The 16124-nt window shown below is 43.5% G+C and overlaps 1 protein-coding gene across 7 annotated transcripts in view; it reads left to right on the plus strand.

Moving 5' to 3' along the window:
- The window catches only part of LOC119971726 (diacylglycerol lipase-alpha-like), a 513684-nt gene that overhangs the window by 231411 nt on the left and 266149 nt on the right, over window positions 1-16124 (plus strand). The window contains exon 5 of one of the 7 annotated variants that reach the window (XM_038807682.1): window positions 5453-5592. The exons of the other annotated variants lie outside the window; for them this stretch is intronic. The gene's annotated coding sequence lies outside the window, so the exon portion shown is untranslated. The remainder of the gene's footprint in view (window positions 1-5452; window positions 5593-16124) is intronic. 7 annotated transcript variants of the gene reach the window in all.

The raw sequence follows: 16124 nt of genomic DNA on the forward strand, positions 1-16124 counted from the left end.
TTAAGGAAATTCGGCATGTCCACACTGACTCTTACCAACTTTTACAGATGCACCATAGAAGGCATCCTATCTGGCTGCCTCACAGCCTGGTATGGCAACTGCTCGGCCCAAGACCGCAAGAAAATCGGCCCAAGACCGCAAGAGTAGTGAACACAGCCCAGTCCATCTCACAAACCTGCCTCCCATCCATTTACTCTATCTACACCTCCCACTGCCCTGGGAAAGCGGGCATTATAATCAAAGACCCCTCCGACCTGGCTTACTTCTTCTTTCAACTTCTTCCATTTGGCAGGAGATCCAAAAGTCTGAGAACATGCATGAACAGATTAAAAAACAGCTTCTCCCTCACTGTTACCAGACTCCTAAACGACACTCTTATGGTCTGACCTGATTAATACTACACTCCTGTGTGCTTCACCTGATGCTGGTGCCTATGTATTTACATTGTGTACCTTGTGTTGCCCTATTATGTATTTTCTTTTCATGTACTAAATAATCTGTTTAAACTGCGCGCAGAAAAATACTTTTCGCTGTACCTCGGTACATGTGACAATAAACAAATTCAATCCAATCCACTCATTATAATTTTTCCTTGTTCTCTTGCCTGAGTATTTTTGTTTGCTTTCAAAATTTGACCAAACAATTTAATATGAAAATTACCCAGATTTTGCAGTCAGCCGTGAATGAACAGCACTGCTACATTATATTTACACTTGCCTGTAGACTTTCTATGGACTTTTGCACTCTAGTGATGATAGCCATTTCAGCATGCCACCCTGTCTCGGTTCTGGGACCTGTCGGATTAGGGTAAGCAACTGTGTACCTCCAAACTAATCGGATTGAAGATTTCAGAATAAGATGTGCAGTATCCGAACCTTGATGCATATGTTTGCATAGTTAATTCAATACCAGATCATGTAGAGGAAGTGAAATAGAGAGGACAACAATAATTGGGATTGAGAGAGAAAGATGAGACAAAAAGTTTAGCTTTTTTATTTCTCTGATAAAATTGGTGAATGGAACTCTCTGCTTGTAAAAGTTAATTTTAAGTACCGCAGAGGTTGCTTGGTGATAATTATATGCAGGGGTATTGTAGCCACCTGAGATGGCCACTAACGAACACAAAATGGAAGACTGCAAAGAGTGCAGGGAAACTGACATGTGAAAGAGCAAACAGCTTGCAGAGCAATTATGTATTGAGACAATTGCAGAAACCGGTTTCCTGACAGCTGCAGAGATCAGGCAGTGCTGTAAATGAGAAGCCGTTAGCATATTAATGAGGTGATGCCGGGCCAGTCCCAGGTACAATGGACACAAATTAAGTATCAATCGATACATTCAATAGCAGACCAGACACGGTGGAGCCAGAGAAGCCCAGGACAATAAGTCCTAAGAACCACCCCAGCGATCAAGGAACGGCCTTAGGATTGGGGAGTTCAAACCATATCGATTGGGAAGAGGCCCAATCGATCCCCAGCAGGTGAGGGAGCCCGCCCAAAGGGGCGCAGACCCCCTGGGACCTATAAAAGAAAGGTCCCACACATGGTTCATTCTCCTGTCTCCGGCCTCCGATTCCAGCCTCCAGACCCCTGTCTTCTACATCAGCCGTTGAGCAGCAGCCGCCAATAAGTAAGTGCCTAACGACGACCGCTACCTGAAACCGGCATTACTTACACCCTTGCCGACTGATAGTGATCCAAAGCCTGCAGACCAGACCAGAACAAAGGCCTTGTTCCCTGACCTCGCAGTTCCTTCTTAGCTAAGTATTAGTTGTTTAGTGGTAGAAGTAGGTTTAATCTTTAGCGTGTGCATGAGTGTTATTATAATTGTGTTATAATAAACTCTAATTGTTTTGGACTTACTAATTGGTGTACAGCTTTATTGCTTTGAACTTGACCTTGAAACTTGTGACGGTGTCTTTACGGCACCTGGCGACTCCAGAGCTTAGAACGAGAAACAGAGCCAAGTGACGGTTAAGCACACTCACCCAAAACGAGCAACAGTATAGAGAAAAAGGCAGGGGAATGGTACTAAGTCATAATGTTCGTTTGGAGAGCTGGTGTAGACACGATGGGCCGAATAGCAGCCTCCTGCGCCGTCACAAACCTGTGAATTATAGCTTATCACACCATTAAACGTTGACTTGCACTGAAATTGATAAGCCTCAATTTCTTCTGGTGATTTTAATGATCGTCTATCATGCAAGCTCCACAAGTTCATATCCTCCAGTGTTTCAGTGCTGAGTGTGTTGGTTTAGCGCAGCGACTGGGAGAGCAGGGCAACTTGGACAGCAGCTTCCCTATTTCTACATTTAACTCCAATGCGTGGAATGTTGATGCCTGATTTACTCTAGGCGAATGCTGAGAGCTCACTCACTGTTACTGCAAAATCTGGGCCAAAGCAAATTAGGATGCGGAAGTGTATGCTGTCAGCCTCTCTATATTCCTGTCTCCTGCTTCTCAGAAGTGAGGAGAAGATGTATCTATTTTCTTCATAGCAGTGTAATACATTTGAGATCATTAGTGGCTCTGCTTGCTTCAAAAGTTAAGGTTTCTCTTTCAAAATTAACTCCGATTAGGATAAGGAAAGACTTTCTCTCACACTCTTCCTGACACAAAAGTAGTGAAAATCTGGAACTCACTCCCCCAGAAACCGATTAAAGCTTGGTCAATTGAAAACTTCAAAACTGAGGTAGATAGATTTTTGTTAGGCAAGGGTAATTAAGCAAAGGAGTTAAGATGCAGATTTGCCATAATCTAATTGAATGTTGGAACAGATTTGAGAGGCTAAATATTTTAACCCTGTCCCTATGTTTCCCAAAATCTCTGGGTCTCCAGCATGCATTTAGTCTCTGTTTTGAAAATCACTCGATAAACTATTTAATAAAAGCTTTGAAAATTTGTGGTGTGAGAATTTTTTTTCCAATTAAGGAGCAATTTAGCGTGGCTAATCCACCTACACTGCACATGTTTGGATTGTGGGGGTGAAACCCAAGCAATACGGAGAGAATGTGCAAATTCCACATGGGCAATGACCCGGATCCAGGATCGAGCCCAGGTCCTCAGCGCCATAAGGCACCAATGCTAACCACTGCGCAATGCCTTTCCGTGCTTTGAAAAAAAATCCAGTAATTCACTGACTGGTTGGTCCTGATCTATCTTGGGAATTGTGCAAACTGCATATGCTGCTTTCATCTAAAACAAATCAACTCCAGCCCAATCTTTTTATCCCTCAGGCAAAACCTTCAGCCATAGATACTTTTGTGATGTGGAGATTCTTTCAGCACAGAAGGAGGACATTTGGTCCATCGTGTATGCGTCAACTGTTTGAAATGGCTGCACCTTTAACTCCACAACTCTGCTTTTTGTTTCTCATAGCGGTAGGGAATCATGACATAATCGAGGAATTAAAATATATGAAAAGCAATTCAGTGGATAAGTCCATTGTGAATTGTGCATTTGTTTAATTTAAAACCTTATATTGGATATTTTAAATTCTCGTTGAGCAAGGGAATGGGATTGCCAACTTAGTGTTGAATAGTTAAGTGGATTTGTTCTGTGACCTCAGAATTTGGGCTGAGACTGTCGATGCTCGTTGCGTGGGGTCCATGTACTAACAGATAAGCTAGAGTTGAATACTGATCGTAGAAGTTAAATGCCAGTGTCTGACCCCTCTGCCACCTAGACCAATAACTTTCAAACATCGCTTAATATATCACTTTTTGTCACTTTACTTAAATTCCAGAATAATAATTCTGGTAAATGGAGCGGATGTTGCTGAAATCGAGTGCTCATTGTGCAATATCAATAATTCAGCTAGAGGGTGTAAACAAGAAGTGACGATGAGCCAACTCCACATCTAACCTTTACTAAGTTATGTGATTCATAGCCGAACACGTTTAAATCCTGAGTGTACCACGGCTTAATAATTTTAATGCCTCTGTTCTTTCTTCATGTGTGATTCTGTGTCAATTCAACTCATTGTGTCGACAGTGGACGTGAAATTGTTTTGAGGTAGTATCATCGTAGAAGAAATTAGTGGTCTGATTTAAGATTACATTCAGTTTCCTAACTGATGAGTTGATGGTCTTACTGCTGTTGGGGCTTACGGTGGGCCCAGAATCCCAGGAGTGACCCAAAGCTGAATCCAGCAGACAGTTACTGCCCTGACATCTGATTTTTGTTTTCAACATCACCACCCCCACACCAGGGTGCTTTTGAGCCCCTGATGTTCTCTGACTATGGCTGGAAAGTGCCGACCTAGTCCTGTCCTGGATCTCCGAATAAATTCCTGCCACAGAGTATTGTTACTTTCCTGCTGTATTCTGCTTTCCTCTAATATGCTTGGAAACAAATAATTCTATTAGTTTTTACCTAAATGCTACAGTCTGGCAGAGTCGGTAGAAATGCATGCTTGCAACTCACATACTGTGAAACTCAGTAAAATGGGCTGGGAGAAACGAAAAATTGTAATATACCCACCAAGGTCCCAGCTGTTCTCACCAGCCAGTCATACAGATTAATGCATATCCTGCCACTTCGACGTCTCCCTTTATCCTTTCATCACTCCCCCTCCCCCAAAATATTGTGCACACCCCTCTAAGATTGTGAAAATGCAGCTCATTTGGTTTAACAGGATGGGATCGGTGCCAAAGTTTTCATGGTTCAATGTTCGTTAATCTAATAAATGTGTCAGAATTATAATCAGCGGAAAGTCAATTTGGAATATGCAGAATTGGAAAATATACATCTTTCTAAAACTACAAGTCCTTTTCTGCTGCTGTAACTTGTGAGTCACCAGATGATTCACACCTGCATGTCCCTTTATTGGTTCACTAACACAAAATCAACTGCACTAAAATACGTTAGTGGCTTTTGCAGCAATGCCTTTAACTTCATAACTTTTTAATGCCTGGCGATGTCACAGAATCCCTTCCCCTACCCTGACCGATAGCAGCCAACCCTTCAAAATGTTTTAGTGTGTTATGGATAATTGGTGTCTGAAAATCCAGACAATGCTGCTGTTCATAGCCAATTATCCCGCTTGCTGAATGGGCTTCTTGTGTCGGAATGTATTGTGAAGGGCTGTGGATCAATAAGATTCATAAAATTTTTTAAAAAGTGAACATAAAAGCCTCATGGAAGTCAACAACACAATTTCTGCTTTTAATACAAATATAATTTTGCAAGTGTTTGCTTCTTTGATTTTCTTTCTGATTTTCCTTTTTAGAAACGGCTGCTGCTTAGTGATGCACATGGCAGCAGGTTGCAGGAGAGGGACTTCCAAATTCTTCTCATTGCTTTTGAGTTTGTTCTGACGTCATTTCCTTTATAAAGTCAGAGCTTAGCCTGTTGCTCAGTTTGAACGTTGTCCTGAGAAAAAATGCACCACTGTCGGACGTCTTTATTGTTTCAGTAGCAGCTGACAACTCTTTTGCTACTCTTTTGTCTAGAATGCCCCTCAAACTTTAAAGGTTTAGTGACTGATTCCCCGCTACTGGAATTGAAACGGCTCACAGGTGTAGACTAATGGATTGAAGTGAAACCATGTGCGAACAGAACGTGTCACAGGGCGTGAGACTGTAGATTTAAGGTATTTAATCTAAGACATCCAGATTTAGCTCTTTTTGCAGGACAGGCTAAATATGAATTTTTACTTTATAAAGACGTTGGATTTGTTTTCCAATTCGTGGTTATGCATGCAAATGAATGGAAGAAATTCACCAATTGTCATTCTGACTATTCATTAAGAAATTGTAATTGATTGACATACGGTACATTCCTTGTTAATTGTGAGTTTCCTTCAGAAGTGACAGTATCGTCAGCAATAGTTGACTATTTTAACATTACAAGGGGGATTTTCTGGTTTATGTCCAGGTGCATTAAATTGTTTAAGTGCAAGAAATATCAGAAAATCGGATGGATTGAAGTGCGGGCCTGTAAAGGAATTAAAATAATTTTTCTCCCTTTCATTTGAATGCAAGAAACACAAGGTTGTTTCCTTTTCGGGAATTGACCCGACTTACTGACTTTATGAAGCAGGCTGCACTCAGATGCAGAGACCCATGAAAATCTGTCACTATTTTCCCACTTCCACTCTTAAAGATTTTGATTTATTTTTGGAGCACAATTTCATGGGCACTGCCAGACCTCTTGTACCTTACTTGTCGTTTTTTTTTTGTGCAAGCCTATTCACACAATATCATCAAGTTATTTGGCCTTGAAGAACATCACTGCTGAACCAGACCTGGTCTTCAGCTGATGAATTTCTAATCAAAGATTATGAATTTGAACTCTCCCCCAGCTCAAGAACACTGATTGTAGCATGCTCTATGTGAGCCTGGCTGATATGGGTTGCTATTGCACAAACTAAGAACCAACCTTGGAACCTAACTTGATACTGTAGTAAGATCAGCATAATCAGGAAATTCCTGATTAATTTTTTGGATGTTTAACGTCAAATAACAACAATATTAGTTCATAGAGGTTCCTGGTAAATGGGACTGTTGCAATTTGCTAATTTTGTTCTGACTCTAAGCTAAATGTTGAAGTACCAATCAGTTTGCTTGCAAAGCTAATCTTGCATCAATTGCATACTTGCTAACAGTGAGTTGTGGCTATTTTCATTGAAGTTGTATATTTATTGGCTGGAATATTTATTTCAGGAGATTAATGTATTGGATACACCATACTTTATTCACAAAAATAGAAGTTACTTCACACGTAAAATGGCAGGGTTGCCAGAAGTGTTGCAATAAAGCATAGTGGTGAGTGCCGCTGGTGGATCTCCCTGTGAATATAATTAGTTTAGAATACAAGGTAGGTATTTGAAAAGCAAACCATGTAAAATACTTTTGATTAATGCTGAAAAAAGACATTGTATTGAAGCATTTCATGTTGCACTCATCAGGACAATCACAAGAATCACTAACTTTATAACAGCAATTCTTCTTGTACAGTGTGAATTTGTTGTTTCTCCTGACATTGGTATTCTTCCGATTGTTCTGATGAGTATAAGACAAAAAGCTTGGACAAAATGTATTTTTGTTCAGCAACACTCAAGTTCCATACTACCAAACGATTACTTCTGCCGAAAATTGTTGCTTCAATAAAATACAAATTAAAAAATTGAACTAGAGTGTGCTTAGTGTGATGTTCTATTGAAAAGTGTTGAATGTAGTCCTACTGGTGTTCGTATTTATATTTTATAATGCATGACGCACTGGGTGATGAATGTAAATGTAAACTGATTTTATTTATTGCAACATAAAGTTGGGCAATGGAGTGGATACACAGGGTTTCCCTCCTCCAGACTACACTTTCCATTCCTAGAATCTCTCCCTGAAATGTCTGTGCTTATTGGATGATGGCTGTCAGTTCCAGGGGTGTATCTTTTATATTCTATTAGGAATATAATTGTGCATCAAAATCCAATTTTAAAAATGCTAGAAAAATTCAACAAGTTGCAAGGTGGATGAGTGAACTGACCATGACTTCCTGGTACAGGAAGTTTCACGTTTGCGGAGTTTATAAGAATGTCGTAGGAGGAGACAGTAGAGTCATGGGGGTTGACACAGTTCTCAGCAGTCGAGAGCATGAGTCCAACTGGCTGTATTGCCTGCCAGTACCAGGGTTTGGAACAAATGCTTGAGACTGGAGAGCAACTTGTAGTTGGAAGGAGGGATCCAGTTGTTGTGGTCAACATCAGTAGCAATGACATGGATAGGACTAGGAAAGGGGTTCTGGTGGGGAATTATGAGGAACTAGGGGCCAAATTAAAAAGCAGAACCTCACTGATAATCTACTCTGGAATATTACCCGAGCGCCAAGTGAATTGAATCGGATAAATAGGATTAGAGAAATGAGCATGTGGCTCAAAGACAGGCGCGGAAGGAAATGAGCACGTGGCTCAAACACAGGTGCTGAAGGAATGTGCTTCGATTCATGGGGCAGTGGCCCCAGCATTGGGGAATGTGGGAGCTGCATTGTTGGGACTGGCTGAATTGTGCTGGGATGAGAGTTCTGGCGAGTCATCTAATTAGAGCGATAGGAATGGCTTTAAATTAAATGGTGGGTGCATGGATCGTGTGAGAAGAGATGTAATAAATCAAAGTGTAATAATAAGGTATGAAAGCAAGATAGCAATTTGGGTAAGATAACCAGAATATGGCAGGAAGGAACAGAGTGTACAAACTTAAGGTTGCACCAACAGATAAGACCAGAGAATGCAATGATGTCAAAAAGATAAAAGACGTGATTCTCCCAAAAGGGAACCAAGCCCCACAGCAAGCGTGTTTAGCCACGTGTTTCCCGGCACTCGCAGTGCTGAGAAACACATGGCTATTCACCGCGACACATATTGAATAAGGGGCCTGAACGGAGAACGCATGGCACATAGTCCCGTTTTTTACAGTAGGGAGCTCCGTTCACTGGAACTTCCTTTGTAGCGAGAGATCGGGATACCATTTTCAAATAGCATCCGATCTCCGAGACCCCCAAAAAACAAACCCTGACACCCCCCTTCCCCATGCCTGAACACAATATGGGAGGGTCCCCACAGGACAAGGTGTCACCTTGGCAGTGACACCTTGGCAGTGCCCATGCCAGCTGGCAGTGTTATCTGGCACCTTAGCAGTGCCAGGGCACCACCCTGCCCAAAGGGCATGTAGCTGGGGCCTCTGATCCTCTAGGAGATCCCCACAAGTGCCGGTCCGTCTGGTCTCTGCTTGTGGGGACCAGTGCTGAACGGCAAAGCAACGGGGTTGAATCCCAAAGCCTCAGGTACCTCGGGAATCTGCACATTAGAGTGGGGCTTACTGTCTCGCACTAATATGCAGATTTGCTAAAACGTGATGCAGGATTTACATCGCAAAGTATCGCGAGATTGCATTGAATCTCGCGCGGTGTTGCAAGCCGGGTAGAACCCAGGAGCGGGGTCTCCCAGCTTTCAATGGCCATGCTGCACCATGGTGAGCTGCTTTTTAGCAGCAACATGGCCATAGGATAACACCCAAAGTGTTCAGTATCTGAATATGCACAGCGCTCATAACAAAATGGGTGAATTGTTAGCACAGATAGAAATAAATATGTATGATATGATAGCCATCACAGAGACATGGTTGCAGATTGACCAAGTCTGGGACCTGAACATTGAAGGGATTTGACATTGTGGAAAGATAGGAGGCCAGGAAAAGCTGGTAGGATAGCTATGTTAATTAGGAATATTGTTAGTACAGTAGTAAGATTTGACCTTAGCTTGAAAGAGCAAGATGTGGAATCAGTTTGGGTAGAGAGAAGAAATCGGAAAGGTAAGCGGTCACTTGTGGGAATAGTTCACAGGCCCCCCTAAGAGTAGTTACACAGTAGGACAGAGTATACATTAGGAAAGTTACTGCAATAATCAAAGGTGACTTTAATCTACGTGTAGATTGGAAGGAGCAGATTAGCAAATGTAGTCTGGAAAATGAGATCCTGGCGTGTTTGAGGGAATTTCTTAGAGTCATGTGTTCAAGAGCCAACTCGGGAACAGGCTAAGGCTATTCTAGACCTGATAACGAACAGCAAGCGAGGGTTAATTAATAACCCCATGGTAAAAGAGCGTTTGGGTGACAGTAATCATACATTATATGATAAAATTTCATGTTCAGTTTGAAGAGGTGGTGTGTGTCTAATATTAGAATTTTAAGCCTGAATAGGAAAACAGAGCTAACTAAAGTGAACTATGAAACTGGTTTAAAAGGCAGGACAGTAGAGATGCAGTGGCAGACAATAAAGGAGATATTTAATAGCTCTCAGCAAAGATATATCCCAGTAAGAAAGAAAGATTCTTTGAGAAGGATGCATCATCCGTGGCTGAATAAAGAAGTTCAGGATTGAAAGAAACATTGTACAAATCTGCAAAGAAAAGCTAGAAGATGGCTCAGATTTTAAGAACCATGCTAAGAATGACTAAAAAAAAATAAAGAGGGAGAAAATTGAGTACATGGGAAAGCTAGCCAATAGTATAAAAACAAATAGTAATAGTTTCTACAAGTATATAAACAGGAAAAGGGAACGAAAATTAATGTTGTTCCTGCAGAGAGAGAATCTGGGCAAGAATTGATAATGGAAAGCAAGGAAATGGTGGAGGTATTTGGCAGATATTTTGTGCCTGTTTTCATTGCAGAAGACCAAGAAAAGTTTCCAAAGATACTTGATACCATTTCCAGACCAAAATAATATTTTAAAAGGAGCCAATTTAACCAGAGTTTATTGAGTTAAGATAGAGTAATTACTTAAATCTGAGGAGAAATTGTAAAACACGGGCCGGCACGGTGGCGCAGTGGATGGTACTGCTGCCTCCGGGCGCAAGGACCCAAGTTAGATCCCGGCCCCGGGTCACTGTCCGTGTGGAATTTGCATATTCTCCCTGTGTCCGCGTGGGTCTCATCCCACAACCCAAAAGGATGTGCAGGTTATGTGGATTAGCCATGCTAAATTGCCCCTTAATTGGGGGAAAAAAGAATTGGTTACTCTCAATCTTTTTTAACATTTTCTTTTTAAAAAAGAAATGGTAAAACGCATGCATCTACACGCATATGGATTAGAAATGAGAATCGAGTCCTATAGTAAATGAATATAAATAAAAAATTTATACGAAACAGTCAATGACTTACACAGGGTAGATGATGAAGTGTTGCAGCTGTTCCAAGTTGATTCTAGTCTAAGGGCAGCATGATGGCATAGTGGTTAGCACTGGGGCTAGTCAGGGGCTGGTTTAGCACAGGGCTAAATTGCTGGCTTTGAAAGCAGACCAAGGCAGGCCAGCAGCACGGTCCAATTCCCGTACCAGCCTCCCCGAACAGGCGCCGGAATGTGGCGACCAGGGGCTTTTCACAGTAACTTTATTTGAAGCCTACTTGTGACAATAAGCGATTTTCATTCACTGCTGTCTCACAGCACCTGGGCTCAATTGCGGCCTTCAGTGACTTGGCAGTATGGAGTTTGCACGTTCTCCCCATGTCTGTGTGGATTTCCTCTGGGCACTCTGGTTTCCTCCCACAATCCAGAGATGTGCAGGTTTGGTGGGGTTATGGGGATAGGGCGGAGGAGTAGGATGTCCTTTCAGCAGATTGGTGCAGATCCAATTGACCAAGTGGCCTTCTTCTACACTTTAGGAATTCTATTCTATGGATTTCTTCTGGCAAACAGTTGATTCTTTGGTTCTGGTATTCTGTGATTTTGTAGAGAGATTTCTGTTCTTTCCAGTTGCAATCCCTGGTTGGTTATCTTCCACAGTCAGAGGGAGAGCTTTTAGATATTCCTGCAAAAGATGGTTATTTCCATTTTCCAGGGACACTACTCTGGTAACACATCACACACCTTCAGTGTGGAAAACGTCCAGCTGCTTTCCCTCACAGGCACTGGGCAGTTCTCTCAGTAAGCTTTACAAGCCCGCTTCTTTGTGTACTCCAACTGGTTCCAGAATGCACTAGCCGACCCAGGGAGGCAATTATATCCAGTCTTTTAAATGAGATAGGCATCATGTTCCTTTTTCTTTTCCAGTGGTGATAATCAGTTTTTGGATGCTTTTAGAAGGACTATATTTTAACAAGGAGGGCTTCTATTGTCCCTTAGAGAAAGACCCTGCAGCCATTGCTGTCAGTGGCTAAGTCTACATTCTCAGCCATCTTTGGTGTTTGTGTCCATTTTAAAATATAAAACTTGGGTCAGTTTAAAGTCCAGTATTTTTGTGTATAATTCCATTTTTTTCCCTTCATCATCATAACTGCTAAGACTCCGGGAGCTGATCCTGCCTGCATCCTAGGGTCTTAATATAAGTGGCTGTGGGGATGGCGAGGGCACTGGTTACATTAATCTTCCAAATTGACTTAGATTTTGAAAGAATCCCAGCGGATTGGAAAATCGGCAATATAGCATTTTTTTCAAGAAAGGAGGGAAACAGAAAGCAGGGAATTACAGTCCAGTTAGTCTAACAACTGTCATTGGGAAATTGCTAGAATCCATTATTAAGGAAGTTATTGTAGGATACTAAGAAAATCATTGTGATCAGGCAGAGTCAACATGGCTTTCTGAAAGGGAAATCATATTTAATATCTGAGAGTTTTTTGAGGAAGTCACAAGCACGGTGGGTATAGGAGAACTTGCAAATGTAGTATATATGGATGCACAAACAACATTAGATAAGGTAGCACATGAAAAGTTGCACAAGATAAGAGCACATGGTGTAGCATGGATAAAGGATTGGTAAGTTAGGAGGAAGCATGCAGTAGGCGTCCTTTTTGAGTTAATAATATGGAAAATTAAAAGACAGTATACTATTTGAAGAAGATAGATACAGAGCTCAATGATACAGAAGGATCTGATCTGGTATATGAGTCACACAATGTTAGATTGCAGGAAGTGATGAGAAAGGCAAATGGGATGTTGCAAAGGTAATGGAATATAATAGTGGAGGGGCAGCACGGTGGTACAGTGGTTATCATTGCTGCCTACGGCACTGACCACCCGGGATCGAATCCCAGCCCTGGGTGGAGTTTGCACATTCTCCCTGTGTCTGCGTGGGTTTCACCCCCACAACCCAAAGATGTGCAGGGTAGGTGAATTGGCCATGCTAAATTGCCCCTTAATTGGAAAAATTAATTGGGTACTCTAAATTTATTTTAAAAAAGAATATAATAGTGGGGAAGTTTTATTGCAGCTGTACATGGCATTGGTGAGGCCACAGTCAGAACACTGTGTACAGTTTTGGTCTTCTTTGAAAATATTTATAATTGAATAAAAGCAGTACAGAGAAAACTCACTTCAGTCATTGCCGAGATGTAGGGTTTCTCCTATGAAGAAAGATGATCATAAGATCTAGAAGGAGAAGTAGACCATTCGACCCATCAAGATTGCCCCGCCATTCAATGGGATCATGACTGATCTGATAATCCTCAACTCCACTTTCCTGCTATATCCCCATAACCCTTGATTCCCATACTAATTAAAAATCTGTTTATCTCAGTTTTGAACATACTGAATGACCCAGCCTTCTACGGTAAAGAATTTCAGATTTCTCCGTTTATTTTTATATTTTGGCGATCATTTGTTGATTTCTAAAACTTTCCCAATCCTCTGACTTACCACTAATCTTTGCCACATTGTATATTTTTGCTTTCGTTTTAACACTATCCTTGACTTCCTTGGTTAACCATCATTAGTTTATCTCCTTCCTAGGATCGTTCTTCCTCACTGGAGTATATCTTTGTTGTGAGCCATGATCTATTTTCATAAATATCTGCTGTAGCTGATCAACTGTCTTTTCTACCCTAATTTATTTGTAAACACCCTTATTTCAGTTTAGCACAGTTGTTTCTGACCCAAGTTTCTCACTCTCAAACTGAATATTGAATTCTACCATGTTATGGTCATCGTTTCCTTGGGGTTCTCTTACTCCGAGATTGTTTATTAATCTGCCTCATTACACATCAGCAGATCTAAAATAGCATAATCCCTGGTTGGATCCACAACATACTGTTCCAGGATTGCGGATTGTGTTCCAGACGTTATTGGGGAGGGCCTGATGGAGTTTGTTAAGGGCAGGCAGTTGGTGGCCAATGTAAAAAAGCTGTTAAATGTGATCATGATACCCCCGGGAGGTGGAGGTAGTGATTGCAATGGATGCAGAAAAGGCTTTTGGCTGGGTAGAATGGGTCTATCTGTGGGAGGTACTGGGATGGTTCGGATTCGGGCGGGGCTTTATCGACTGGGTCAGGTTGCTGTATCAGGCTCCTGTGGCAAGTGTACGGACGAATAGGACTACATGGGACTGTTTTAGACTGCACTGGGGGACAAGACAGGGATGCCCCCTCTCCCCATTGTTGTTTGCGCTGGCTATAGAGCCGTTGGCAATTGCTCCGAGAGCCTTGAGGGGCTGGAGAGGACTGGTCCGGGGGGGGGGGGGGGGGGGGGGTGTTGGAGCACAGGGTTATGCTCTATGCAGATGACCTGCTTCTGTACGCTTTGGACGCAGTAGAGGGGATGGAAGAAATCATGAGGGCTTTAGGGGAATTTGGCCAGTTTTCGGGGTATAAGCTTAATACAGCAAAAAGTGAGATGTTTGTGGTCCAGGCAAGGGGACAGGAGAGGCGACTGGGAGAGCTGCCATTTAGGTTAGTAAAGGGAAGCTTTCGGTACCTAGGTAGCCAAGTGGCGTGGGAATGGGATCAGCTGCATAAATTGAATCTGGCTTGGCTGGTGGACCAAATGGAGGACGATTTGCGGAGATATGATGCGCTTTCATTGTCTCTGGCTGGGAGGGTGCAAATTGTGAAGATGACGGTCCTCCCGAGATTCCTATTTGTATTTCAGTGTCTCCCCATTTTTGTTCCGCGGTCCTTTTTTAAATGGGTCAACAGAGCGATCATGGGCTTTGTTTGGGCGGGCAAGACCGCGCAAGTAAGGAAGGCAATGCTTGAGTGGAGTCGGGGAGAGGGCGGGCTGGCGCTGTCAAATTTTAGCAACTATTACTGGGTGGCTAATATAGCCATGATCAGGAAGTGGGTGGTAGGGGAGGGGTCGGCATGGGTGGGCATGGAGGCGGCTTCATGTAAGGGCTCCAGTTTGGGGGCGTTGGTAACTGCGCCTCTGCCGTTCCCGCCGGCACGGTACTCCACCAGTCCAGTGGTGGTGGCGGCCCTGAGAGTTTGGGGCCAGCGGAGGCGGCATGTGGGAGCAGAGGGAGCATCGGTTTGGGCCCCAATCTCTGATAATCACCGGTTTGCCCCGGGGAGTATGGACGGGGGGGTTCCGGTTATGGCGGAGAGCGGGGATTGAGAGGATGGGTGATATGTTCATAGAGGGGAGGTTTCCGAGTGTGAGGCGTTGGAAGAAAAGTTTGGGTTGGCGAGGGGAAACAAATTCAGGTATCTGCAGGTGCGCGATTTCCTACCGCTAAGGGGGATTCAGGACAGGGTAGTTTCCAGAGGGTGGTTAGGAGCAGGGAGCATCTCAGACATTTACGAGGGAGGAACTTATGGGGTCAGAGGAGATGCAGACTGAGGAGCTGAAGCGCAAGTGGGAGGAGGAGCTGGGAGGTGAGATAGAGGATGGTCTATGGGCTGACGCGTTGAGTAGAGTCAACGCGTCCACAATATGTGCCAGGCTCAGCCTGATACAATTTAGGGTAGTTCACCGGGCTCACATGACAGTGGCCCAGATGAAATGAAATGAAAATCGCTTATTGTCACGAGTAGGCGATGAGCCGATTCTTTGGGGTGGAGGACAGGTGCGCAAAATGTGCGGGAGGACCGGCGAACCATGTCCACATGCTTTGGACATGTCCAAAGCTTGGGGGATTTTGGCAGGGGTTTGTGGATGTCATGTTCACGGTGTTAAAGACAAGGGTGGCGCTGAGTCCAGAAGTGGCGATTTTTGAGGTGTCAGAAGACCCGGGAATCCAGGAGTAGAAAGAGGCAGACGTTATGGCCTCTGCTTCCCTGGTAGCCTGGAGACGGATACTATTAGCATGGAGGGATTCAAAGCCTCCAAAGTCGGAGACCTGGCTATCGGACATGGTTAGCTTTCTCTGATTGGAGAAAATCAAGTTCACCTTGAGAGGGTGAATTCACCAGACACGTGTTTCCGATATGAATCTAGGCTTTAATCGACTTACTTCAGAGCCAGCCTGTTACCCGTTGATGAACTCTTAGTGAACTCAGGCTGGCTCTGGACAAGGGTATTTATACAGCAGCACTAGGGGGAGGAGTCTACTCCCCCTAGTGGTTGGATAACGCTACTGCGCTTACAAAGACAGTGTGAATTATCATATCATATATATTACATTCACCACATTCAACCCCTGCAAAACATTCAAGTCCGGCGGGGATGGTGGTCTACAACGTCAGTCTGTCTGGTGGTCGAATTGTCCGCTGTGATCTGCGGAGCACCGTGGTTGCAGCCTCTTGCGGTGGCTGGATGGGTGTTGAGTGCTGGGGTACGATGGCGGACTCCAGGGAGGGTTGTATCCGAGCTTCATACTCTCCTGGTTCGACTAGGGGGGCTGGCCGGCGCGGGTGCGCGGAACTGGTGGAGCGAGCTCGTGGGCTCGGGCGCGCAAGAGGGCGGCAGCATATGGTGTAGGGT

Source organism: Scyliorhinus canicula, chromosome 9 (assembly GCF_902713615.1).
Source record: "Scyliorhinus canicula chromosome 9, sScyCan1.1, whole genome shotgun sequence".
Lineage (NCBI taxonomy): Eukaryota > Metazoa > Chordata > Chondrichthyes > Carcharhiniformes > Scyliorhinidae > Scyliorhinus > Scyliorhinus canicula.